At 47.9% G+C, this 12,874-nt stretch overlaps 1 protein-coding gene across 1 annotated transcript in view; it reads left to right on the plus strand.

Moving 5' to 3' along the window:
- LOC144888650 (uncharacterized) overlaps window positions 1-12,874 on the plus strand; it is a 648,249-nt gene that overhangs the window by 200,567 nt on the left and 434,808 nt on the right. The window lies entirely within an intron of this gene.

Consider the following 12,874-nt stretch of genomic DNA (forward strand, 5'->3'; position numbering starts at 1 on the left):
ACACTATGGGTTCTAAAAACCAATTCCCATTGACCAAACTGTGGTGCTTCTCAAGTTGGGGTCTCACTCCCCCGATTCATCACTCGGTGCCTCCGCACAATTTCGGTGGCTGGGTCGTGTGACGCTCCCAGCTGGTCCGCCCACCTGCACACCTCCACCACTGTTGTGGCCTACCGAGCTCACCTACTCCTCACCCTAACCTAACTAACTGGGGAAGGCCCTCTCGCACTCTCACCCCCTCAGTGCCCTCTCTGGCACGGGCTGCCCGATCCACACCCGGGATCCTCAGGCACCCACTGACACGAACGGCTCCCAGAGCCCACCTGCGGCCTCACCTGGCCGACATCTAACAGTGGCGGAGTGCCCAACCATTCACACTCATACTAACAGGCCACACGACCAGCCAATTTCACCACACCAATGCACCCATCCACAATACCATTCTGCATCCGCACCACAAATGCCAATATCCAACCACAATTTACCTATACCTTCTAACTATTCTTTAACCTACCCTCCCCGGGTCCTCGTGAAAAGGGGTCCACTCTTCCCCCATCCACACCTTCGCACCATGCACACCACTCCGTACCACTTACTCCATGTATTCCACACACCTGTACTTGCACACCTGTGCTCTCATACTTGGTGCCGCCTGCACCCTTCTCTCCCCCAAGCGCATTCGCGCTGATCCACAACACTCACTAATCACCATGACACTCATCCGCAATGCTCTCTCATTCATCACTTGTACACTCACACACACCTCGGAGCATTGCCTCACCGATGCCTCATTTGAAGCTGCTCACCAGCACTTCCATTCACACTGCATCATCTGCTCTGTCTACTCCCTTCTAAAACTCGCGCTCCTCCGTCTTCCCTTACACTCAGCGCTCCCACGTCATTATCAAACACTAAGCTACTACGTCCCCACTACAGGTACCAAGTCTCTTACTTAAATCTTGTCACCTATAGTCACCTCTAGTCCCTATCAATATAACCAAGCCCTCCCTGGCTCGGTTGTCATAGCCACCCCATAAACTATTGCGCATTTGCCCCCATCATGGGAAGGGTGGCAGGGATGCCACCCTTACCCACCGTCATACGGCGCGAGTGGGACCTTGTGGGACCACCTCGTATGTGAGTCGTTGCCCGCCTGCCGGACCCCGTGCGTTGCCCCTTGCGGGGTCAGCGCGGGGCCGAACCGGCCGGGCCCCCACAGAACATTACCCCCAAGGGGCTCCCGTGCCTCCCCTGTCCCTCTAAAAACTACCCCTGTTGGTGTCGATGCATGGGTCACGCTTCCGCAACCCGCTACCCATTCCATACCACCACAACCTTGCTCACTCACACCTCTCCCATCACCGGACCCTCTCGCTCGCACCCTCGTTCCATACACTCCGGACCAGCCATACACCTCACTCTTGGCCTCTCACGAACATCCGGGTCCATCTCGACCCCCAAGCTTATTAAATCACCTGGCGCATCATACGCACGACCATATTGGTCACCACTTACACCGGGTCCTCTTTCTCTTCGCTTCTCCTCCATCACCTGCGAATCCCTCATCCGGTTAATGAGCACATCATCACGATCCGAACACAGACTTTGGACCAATTCTTTTACCTCCTCTTTTATCTCTTTCTTATCCCCTCTCCGTCGCTTCTTAATTTCGCTCACCCCTTCTTCCACTTCTTCTAATTTCTGCTTCACCTCTTTTATTTCCCGGTGCATCTCCTCAAGTTCGTCCTCTAAGGCTACCTTGACCGTTTCCATGTGCGTCCTCACCTGCCGGTCCTTCGTCTCCATTACCTCTGTCACCTCGTCCAACCTCGTTGTCAGTCCCTCACGTACCATCTGACATTCTTTTTTAATTACCCCTACGTCCTTTTTCATCTCCTTCTGTGTCGATTTTAAACCCTCTATTACTGCTGTGTTCTTCTTTACCTGGTCCCCCAACTCCTTTTGTCCCACTGTCAGTTGTTCTACTCCCAGCGTCAACTCCTCTATACCACCTTGCAATTTTACAGTCCCCTTTCTCACCTCCTTCTCCATGCGCTCCTTACAGTGCCTCACCTCCTCGCGCACTCCTCCGACCTCCTCACTCACCCCTCTTCTGATCTCTTCTCCCATCACTTGCATCTTCTGCCCAGATGCCACCCTCATCTGCTCCATTTCCTCCCTGTGAGCATCCAATTTAGTTTCTACCCCCATTCTGACCCCCTCTATCTGCTGCCCCATTTTTTTAACTTCCCTTTCCGCTTGGTCCCTTATGTCCCTCAATTTGCCTTCCATACTGTTTTCTAACCCCTCTAACCCATTTTTCACTCCCTCTATCTGATTCTCCTGGGCAGCCATTCTATTTTCCACCCTCATTAACCCATGTTTCACCCCTTCTATCCCATTGTCTAACCCCTCTAATTTCTTGTCTAATCCCTCACCGGTACCCCTCGCTTCGTCCCTCATTACCCCCATTTGGCCCTCCAATCGCTCACCCTGAGCATCCATCCGGTTCCCCATTACCCCCATTTGGCCCTCCAATCGCTCACCCTGAGCATCCATCCGGTTCCCCATTTGTCCCATACTGCTTTTCAAACCTCTAATTTGGTCTCCCAATTGCTCACTATTCTTTTCCATAAGGGCCTTCATTTGCATCATAAAAAGGTTCAAATCCACCGGTGGCGCTGCTACGGTCGCGGGCGCGGTCGCCGTGGCCATGTGCGAGGCGCCATTTTCCGCGCCCGTAACCTCGTGCGTGAGGACGCCATTTTGCGAACCTGCCGCCCTCACTGCTTCGCTCTCCTCATGTCCCTCAATTTGGTCCTGGATCGACCCTGCCTCACTCTCCTCTACCGGAACCCAGCCATCTTGATCTGCCATAGCGCGACTTTCAAAATTCGGGTTTTTATTTTAAAACACAATTTTTCAGCAGCTCGTAATTTTGAGCGCGTTAAGCGCGCTTCGGGCCTCGAATCTCACTCCTCGACACCAATTGTTACGGTTCGCGGATTAGATGTTATTTACCGAGCGGTGGTATTGCCGCGACCTAACAGTTCCCCCGATTCTTCCCCAACTCACCCGATTCCACCCGACGTTGACCAAATCGCGCTATGCTAAATCAATGATTGGAAAGGACACAACGACTGGGATAGATGAAACGACGCAAGGGGTACAGTTCTCAAGACCTCCGGAGGAGGATATAATTAGTGGTGGAGAAAAGGGGTAGATTACAAGGTAATGAGGTAAAGACACAGAAAAGATGGGCACTTAGTTACAGTCTTATCTTATCCCCGACAGACCACAGACAAACGGAACAAGACTGACTTACACAGGGATTGATGGCAGGGAAGGACAGGTCGGTTGATAGCACAAGGTGCACCTTGGCTCAGGGACAGGATAAAGCACGGTCCAAAAGATGCAGGGAGGTGTCACAGCGCTCGGAGGTGGCGTCCTTCTCTCTCCAAGCTCAGCGCGCATCTGACGTCACCTCCCTCTTCCTGCGCATGCTCAGCGGGGAGTGACCCGCCCTCGGCTCGTTGGCTCCGCCCCAGATGGGATCAGTCCGCCGCTTCTATTGGGTGCGGGGGTTACCGGGCTCCGCCCTTGACGAGGAGCTGACAGCGAGCCCCTACTTGGTAACCCCGTCGAGCACATGCTCGATGGCGGCTCGTTGGAAAGGCATGGTGCCCTCCCAACACCCCCTACCAACCAAGCCGGAGTGAGGACGCGCACTCCCCGCGCCGCCGCCGTTGTTGTTGTTGTTGTTGTTGAACCGTGAGGAAGAGCTGCGGGGAGGTATTGGGAGGTCCTAAACTTCCTAACGGTGCCATACAATCACATTCTGGTGCAACGAAGAGTCAGAATTAATGGAAACGAATCCTTAACTGACATAGACTAAGAATAACTAGCAAGATGTCCTATAGTTGTCTACGTGAGATGCGGTGGACCTGGATGCGACATTTAATGGGGGAAATAGGGGGAGGTCGGGTCTACAGAGTGTTGTTTACAGAAAATGGGACTAGGGAATGGGGGGATTGGGGATAGTTGGGAAGTATTGAGGAAATAGGGGAATATTTACAAGCGGATATGGATGGATGTAAATCCCATATCCGCAACAATATGTTATCCTTGGTTGAAATTAACCAATAATGAAACCACACCAAGGGTTATGAACAAACAATATATTAAAAGCACACAAAAAGCACCATACAACAATGGGGCAATCAACCCTGCAGTCCAGTCTTAAGATGGTACCCTAGCTCAGACTCACGGCACCCCCAGGGACTGAAGCAAAGCCCTTCTCAATGTCTCTAGAACACAACTGTGCTCCCGGCGAAGAGGCGATGGCGATGAGGTGGGTAAGGAGATGTAGGTAAAGCGGGGACCGTCACGTGGTCCCAGCCAACCCCAATTGGCGGTGGAAAGAGGAATCCCAAAGACGCTATCCAAACGTGCACATACACCGTGCAGTCGCGAACCGCACCATATTCTTCAAAGGCCGCTGTCGCGCACTGTTACAGGGTCAACCTCGAGGGGAGCCCCGGCAGAAAGATGTATGGTCCTTGGGTGAAAATAAGTCAATCAATAACGAGTCCACACCAAGGGTTACGAACAAACCCCAATATATTCCCAAATCCCACACAGGAATCACAATGCGTTGGCAGCACTTCCATACAATCCTTATCTATAGTATAGGTGGCGCCACCTTAACCCACAACAGTGTTGGCAACACTCACGGCCCTTGCCCCCAATGTCTCTGCACGCCTCCCAGGTGACATCGAGTCGATCCAGCGATCGGGGAATCTAGGTCCGATTCCAATCCGGGGCTGGGAGTGAGGATACTCGACAACCTCAGCGAGGATACCCGACTTCGCAGGTTCCGCAGTAATCCGGCGCTCTCCTGACGCGCGGACTTCGTTTCACAGAGGCACGGTTCCCTTGTCCTGCACGTTCGGCGGCTCGGTCTCAAGCTGCAGTCTCCACTCTCAACCGTCTCCTTCCAATCTCTTTCGCGCGCCAGGCCCACGGTGCGACCCGTACACGCCCTCGTAGGCGTCGAGGCAAACAGCGCCGGGCGCTTGGTTCCTTCCAGGACCACACGGCACCTTGACACATAACCGGCAATCAATCACCCCGCGCAGGTAACTCCTCTCGCCAGACGGGCTTTTCCAACTCCGTTCCAAAGTAGGTAACGATCGCCTCCGCTCGCGTCGGAGCTCTCGAAGCTTCAGATGGCCGCCCTTTCTTCTCCTCCTCCTCTTCTTCACGATCCCATTTCCGGTCTCGTTTTTCCCAGAAGGGCTCCTGACCCTTTAATCACAACAACCTTTAATAGAATATACATTAATAAGAAATGACCTGAATTGTAACCCCCATAAACCCGGAATTCGTAACACTCCCCCCTTTCAAGAAAGAAAGTTTGAACACCGCGAAAACTTTCTTTGCAGGCCAACTTTGATAAACAAACCAAAATAACTCACACCCCAAATCATCAGTTCCCCCCGGGCACAATTATCACATCTCAAAAATAAAGCAACAAACTTTCACAAAACCCCCAGAGATTCCAAAGGTAATTCCCTCTGGACCAAGCGTCAACAACTTCTAGTTTCTCTTGGATGACGGTTAAGGGGTGGTGACCAAAGCCCCAAAGTTACACAACTCGATAGCACTTTTTCGGGAGGCCCAGCTGAGTACTCACTACATGGACGGCTGGACGCCTTAAGGAATGTGGAGTTCACGGTTAGTCCAGGGAGGAAAGTTCATTACATGGACGCCTTTAAGAACGTGGAGTTCATGGTTAGTCCATGCAGGAGCCCAGGCTCGGCGACTCCGCCGTATATAGAGTGCTTCAACTTCTCCGGACTCTTAACAGTTACGGTGGGACCCCTTGTCCCAGCAGTCACCTGACTGGCGGTCTCCGTCTCGGCCAGTGCTCTGACAATCATTCTTTCGGGAGATGCCGTAACTCTGGGAGCCTCCATAGTAATATCGGCGGCTGCCAACACCAACTCTACCGCCAAGTTGTCCTCTTCTGTAGACCTCTCGACGCCTACGAAATGCCTTCCCTACTGTTATGGTCCGACCCTCCAACTCCTTACCATTCCAATTCTTCTCTGCCTCCCTGGCGTCTTTTGTGCTTGCAAACGTGACAAAGCCGAACCCTCTTGACCGTTGCGTTTCCCTGTCTTTTACCAACCGCACTTCCACCAGCGGCCCATATCTGTTGAAGACAGAGGTCAGAACTTCTTCCTCTGTTTTGAAGTTCAGACCCCCTACAAATTACTTGGTACTTTTGTCACCATCCCAAGCTGGTGTGGTGTTATTTTCCCTGCTGTGCTCTTTACCAACCCTCGGGTTACCATAAATTTGCCCCCCCTTCACGATCCATTCTGCTTCCTTTCTTCTTCTGCTCTTTCCTTTTCTGCTTTCCTTTCCTCTGTTTTGATCCATTCCTGGCTCCGTAATTGCAACTCCAGTTTCCGGAGCTCCACGTCTTCTGGTTCTTCGGGTAGCCACTCCCAGGCTAACTCGTCCCATGTTCCTAATCCCACCATAGACTGTATCACTGTGGTCTGCAACTCTGCCTTCCTCAAATTAGTTCGGACCTCCAAGTTAAAATGTTTGGCCAATTTCAAGAGGTCCGATTTTAGTAATGCTCGGAACTGTGCCTCACTAGGGGTTACCGCAAAGTTCTGTGCCACAAACGCCATGGTGACTACTGGTAACACCTTTTAACCTTCATCCCAGAAATTTCCAACAAAGAAAAGCAACAGTATTACTATTATTGCTATTGTTTTTTTTTGTTTTTTTTCTTTTTTTTCTTGTTGTTGTTTTGTCAGCAGAGCAAAACAATTTTGGGAACGTTGGAAAAGTTCCCACTCTTGGGAATTCTTTCCCGGACTAAAATTTAGAAAATTTTATAGATCCCGGACGTAGACCCAATTGCGAATCCGCAAATTGTAATCCCGGATGAGCCCCCAATTCTGTTACGGGGTCAACCTCTAGGGGAGCCCCGGCAGAAAGATGCATGGTCCTTGGGTGAAAATAAGTCAATCAATAACGAGTCCACACCAAGGGTTACGAACAAACCCCAATATATTCCCAAATCCCGCACAGGAATCACAATGCGTTGACAGCACTTCCATACAATCCTTATCTATAGTATAGGTGGCGCCACCTTAACCCACAACAGTGTTGGCAACACTCACGGCCCTTGCCCCCAATGTCTCTGCACGCCTCCCAGGTGACGTCGAGTCGATCCAGCGATCGGGGAATCTAGGTCCGATTCCAATCCGGGGCTGGGAGTGAGGATACTCGACAACCTCAGTGAGGATACCCGACTTTGCAGGATCCACAGTAATCCGGCGCTCTCCTGACGTGCGGACTTCGGTTCACAGAGGCACGGTTCCGTTGTCCTTCACGTTCGGCGGCTCGGTCTCGAGCTGCAGTCTCCACTCTCAACCGTCTCCTTCCAATCTCTTGCGCGCGCCAGGCCCAAGGTGCGACCCGTACACGCCCTCGTAGGCGTCGAGGCAAACAGCGCCGGGCGCTTGGTTCCTTCCAGGACCACACGGCACCTTGACACGTAACCGGCAATCAATCACCCCGCGCAGGTAACTCCTCTCGCCAGACGGGCTTTTCCAACTCCGTTCCAAAGTAGGTAACGATCGCCTCTGCTCGCGTCGGAGCTCTCGAAGCTTCAGATGGCCGCCCTTTCTTCTCCTCCTCCTCTTCTTCACGATCCCGTTTCCGGTCTCGTTTTCCCCAGAAGGGCTCCTGACCCTTTAATCACAACAACCTTTAATAGAATATACATTAATAAGAAATGACCTGAATTGTAACCCCCATAAACCCGGAATTCGTAACACGCACACACATCCTCGGAAAACCACAGGAGGGCGGGATCAGCGGACGCGACTAACCAAGGGTCCGCGAACGACGCGCGAGGTCCCCAAAATGGCGGTCGGTTCTTCCTCGGGCCGCAGCGGCTAGGCGAAGATTCTCCGGAATCTCCCACCTGTACCTGGCTTTGCAGGCTTTTCCACGACACCGGCGATATCAACGATCGCACGAGATTCCTTTCCAGGCCTCAAAGTTCCTTCTCCATGGACGCTCGACCACGCTGGGTGCGGAGCTGTTACAAAACGCCTCGTTTCACCTCTGCCTCACGCGCTCTTCTGCCTCGCTCCACCTCTTCTATCGCGCCCTATCCGATTTCCGGCATCATTTTTGTCATGAGCGCTTTTAAACCTTTTAACCACAATAACCCTTACTGAGAACCAACAATAATAATAATACCAACAATAATTAGGGCCGAATCCGTAACAATATATATATATATATATATATATATATATATATATATATATATATATATATATATCTGTACAGTGTCTGTCTTGTCTTGTCACTGAACTAGGGGAACTCCCGCCATTTCCGGTCGTTGTTGTCGTCATTATGAATCACTTTGAGGGAGACGCAGAAGCTGTGTTCCCCTCCAAGCCCAACACTCAAGACCTCCACTCGGAGGCTGCCGAGGGAGACGAGACCGAAGGGAAATTGGGCCACAACGGTCCTCGAGAGGAGACCAGGTATGTTTAAGGAAACACCAACTCCATTTACGTGAGTGGAGACAGGCCCATCAACATGTGCGTCTCGTGCTGTAACCTCCTGTCACATCGCAAGTCGTCACACTCGAGTCATAAGGTGGAAAGCAAGACAAGACAGGTCGCACAAGATCTGCCAGCAAGCCTCTGATGGTTAAACTGCCGAAATCTCGGCTCTCTGCTCACCTTCACTCCTTCATTCCTCTTTTCTCCCGCCTCTGGAACAAACTCCCACACTCCCTTCAATCCCACTCCTCCCTCCAGGTCTTTAAAACAGCTGTTCACCACCATCTCTTATCTTCCCCCATCCAAAACCTTGATCTTTTCTACCCCCACTAATTCACCCCAGATCCACCTTGTTTGTAATTCCAACTTCTTTCCTGGTAGTCCTGGCAGTGTCCATATGTTTTATGCCTCTCCCACCCCCTTTCCCATGCCTCCCCCCCAAAGCCCTCTCCCTCCCACAGATCTCTCGATGTCTCCATGTCTCTCGGTTCCTGCTCTCAAATGTTGTGTTTGTGTCCTTCCCCCTCTCTCCCCATCTTGTCTACCGCTCCCGATGTTATTTGTTTTATGTGTCGGTTTGTCGGTTATGTGTCGGTTTGTCGGTTTGTCTTTCTGTGTGATAAATGTTCGCTCTTTCACGAGCCTCGATCTTGTATACAAAAAAATAAAAATAAAAATAAAAATAAAACTACTCCCTCAATCTTTTGTGAAACCGTACCAAACTTCTGGTATGCACCTTTCTCTCCCGCGAGTATGTCCGAACGGTAATTTTTTTGAAAATTTTAGAAAAAAGAAAAACAATTTTTTGAAAAATGTATTGAACTCCCGGTACGAGTCTAACCGGTTTGTGATTCACCCCATGTGCGAGTGTGCCAGGCTCCTATTAATAAGCCACCACTATTTCATCCGAATCTGTAACTCAAAAAAAAAAGAATTGTCATTAATCAAATAATTAAATCATTAATCGATTAATTGATTAATCAATTATTCAAAATTAGCCTTTACAGCCAAATCACTTGGTCATTTTGTCGTGTCCAAATTTCAACTTCCTAGCTCAAAGGATGGCTAAGATAGCGCCCGGACAAACAAACAAACAAACAAACAAACAAGAAAACAAACACAGAAGAAACCGGAGTGAAAACTTAGTACTCTCAGCGCACGTCATCGCCGGGCCCCCTTCGATGCCCGGAAATGACGTCATGCAGCACCTGGCGATGGAATATGAAAGGAGTGGTGTACAATTATCTATTCCTTTGGAGGGCAGAAAAAACATGCACATATGGAAGGTTAGAGTTCAGGACTTTTGGAATCGATGACATATTTTGCCGGACTAGGGTCAAACAAGGTTTTTTGGGACTTTGGACGAACTCAGACTCAAGTTCTGGGCCGAACCATCAGACCTTTTGAACCTCAGTCGAGATAAATGTTTTAATATGTTCAAAATCTTATGCGTGAAACTTCCTCAATTGGCACTAGAATGGCACTAGGTAGAGAGCATACCTCCATCAGGCTGAACAGTTTACCTTTTGTATCCCACTGATCTGCATTCAGACGTGAACCAAAATCTAGCCGGCTTCTTCTTGTCACCCACCCAACCTGTCCACCAGGTTTCGTCCGAATCTGTCGACAATCTTTTGAAATATAATGTTATATATCTATTTTGGCCCTATCTCTCAATGATGAAGAATGACTTTTCCAATTCCAGTATCCAGATCTTCACCAAAATCGAATCAATTCATCCTTGTCGCACATCCAACCCGTCCACCGAATTTCAGCGGAATCCGTCCATAACTTTTTGAGTGCCCTGATCACAAACAACCAAACAGGGTTCACATACATAATGTTCGTGTACCTTTAATGGTTAATGTATACAAACTCTTAACTACTCACTCACTGACTGACTCACTCACTCACTGACTCACTGCGATATAAATATTTAGTAGTTTCTAGGTGTAATAGAAAGTTTAAAATTTGCATACAAATCGGACTCAAAGCCACAATTCCAGAATCATCGCAAAACCGTCAGTAAACAAAATGTCTGTTATGGAAATGAGCCGGTGGAGCGTCCATTGAAACAAATTCATGTACCGCAACCTCGAATACGTCCACACAGACGATACTCCATTCCTTTCCTTGTTCGAGTGCCAAACAGTCACATTTGAGCTTTTCTTTTTTAATTACTCTCTGATTATTGTGATCTCAGGCGTCATAAACCTTTCGTTTTGTATATTGGTTAATTGTTTTTTTTTCTCTGTTCATTGTAGTTTTGCACTTTTAATTATTAGTTTTCAATTATGTCTACTGTAATTTTGTCCATTGTCAATTTTTTCATGTTCATGTTCACATTTTGTATAATAACTACTGGATTATCTGTTCCACCAAATATTTTTCTTTACTTTTGAATAATATAGTTTTTCATAATGTTTGAATTGTTTATTATTCGTAACAGCATAGATTTTACTTTCCATGTTGATTTGTTTTGATGTATTTTTATTAATTTCCTGCAAACAAAATATTCTTAGTCTTTCGTCTTCTTGTTTGGCCATCTATAATAATAAAAGAAAATACGTGTCAGTCAGTCAGTTTGTATGTGTGTATCCTCAATAACTCCAAAAACCATGAAACCTAGCGGCCCGAAACTTTGAATGCATACTCGGTGAACTCCACGGGAGTGCCTATGTGTATATATATATTGTACACCACCACTGTTTCATCCGAAAGTGTGCCAGGTATTCTATTAGCCAATTGATTAATTATTTAATTATGTTATGATTATTATTTATTAATTTTCATTATTAATCATTTATTTATTTCCTTTCTCATCTGGGCAATATCTCAGGCACCTTTTGAGCTAGGAAGCTGAAATTTGGACACGACGGTGACCAAGTGATGTGGCTATAAAGTGTATTTTTGATTTATTAATTAATCAAATAATCGATTAACTATTTATTGATTAATCAATTCATTATTTAATTTTTTCAATTAATGCCTTATTTGATTAATTTTCAGTTACAGCTTCGGATGAAGAACTGGTGGTTTAGGTATAGTCAGGGCCCTTAGAGATATTTTGGTTCAAATTCTTCCAAAAGCATCAAATTTGGCGCAGATGTTGCCCATGCCATACTCTTTCGATTTTTGACGGGCGCCAAGGGCGGTATGATCCGGGGACCATACCGGTCCATCCCGCCATGTCACCTGACCTATGACGTCATAATTAGGATATGCATCCAATCACATGGCATACTATAAGTGGTCAAAGTTCAAAATGAATCGATCGAAAAATGAAGGCAGGGATCCATTTTTAAGGTTTTCATAAAATCCAATATGGCCGCCAGGTCACATGACCGATGACGTCATATTTATGACATGTATACAATCATGTATACATGAACCCGGATCATGATCGCACAAAAATTAAACACAAGGATATGGCATACAGTTCATAAAACATCAAAATCCGTACCTTTGTAATTAGACTGATGAACTGCATATGCCTGAAAATTAGGAAATAGACATGTAAATATTTCCTCTAATTGTCAAAAATAAGGTCAGAGTTCGATTACCCAACCCAGAAACATAAAATGGTGAACCTCGCGTAAATCTTGACAAAAAACTCAAAAACCGACATGTTTAACTCAAAAATAATAATAATAATAATAATAATAATAATAATAATAATAATAATAATAAAGGACTCTTATATAGCCCCATCAAGCAGAGTAAACTACCCTCATGGCGCTTTACATTATCATGCGAATGCGCACACACCGCACACACATACTACACAAACATACACACACACAGACACACCTTCACTCTTGCCCTATTCCTCTCCCTCCCCATTCAAAACCCACAGATGTGTACTCCCCCTCCTCCTCCCCTCCCTCCCCCGCACATGTACACAGACATACTCTCGATCTCTGTCCCACCTCAAACCAAAGGGAAAACAGGACTTAGACTTTGAAAGACTTGTGAAACAGATAGGTTTTGAGGGAGGTTTTAAAGGCAGGAAGAGAGTCAACATGTCGAACAGAGGAAGGCAAGTCATTCCAGAGCAGAGGTGCAGCAAAGGAAAAGGATTTCTCGCCAAATGACTTGGTGCTGGTGCGCGGCGGCTCTAAGGTCATAGAGTCGTCGCTTGAACGAAGCCGTCGCCGAGGTTCATAGAGAGTGAGCAAATCGGAGAGATAGTGAGGTCCCGTTCCACACAATGATTTATAACATAGTGTGCAAATTTTGTATTGCACACGAGCAGAGACAGGCAG

This window comes from Myxine glutinosa, chromosome 13, assembly GCF_964187855.1.
Source record: "Myxine glutinosa chromosome 13, kmMyxGlut1.1, whole genome shotgun sequence".
Classification (NCBI taxonomy): domain Eukaryota; kingdom Metazoa; phylum Chordata; class Myxini; order Myxiniformes; family Myxinidae; genus Myxine; species Myxine glutinosa.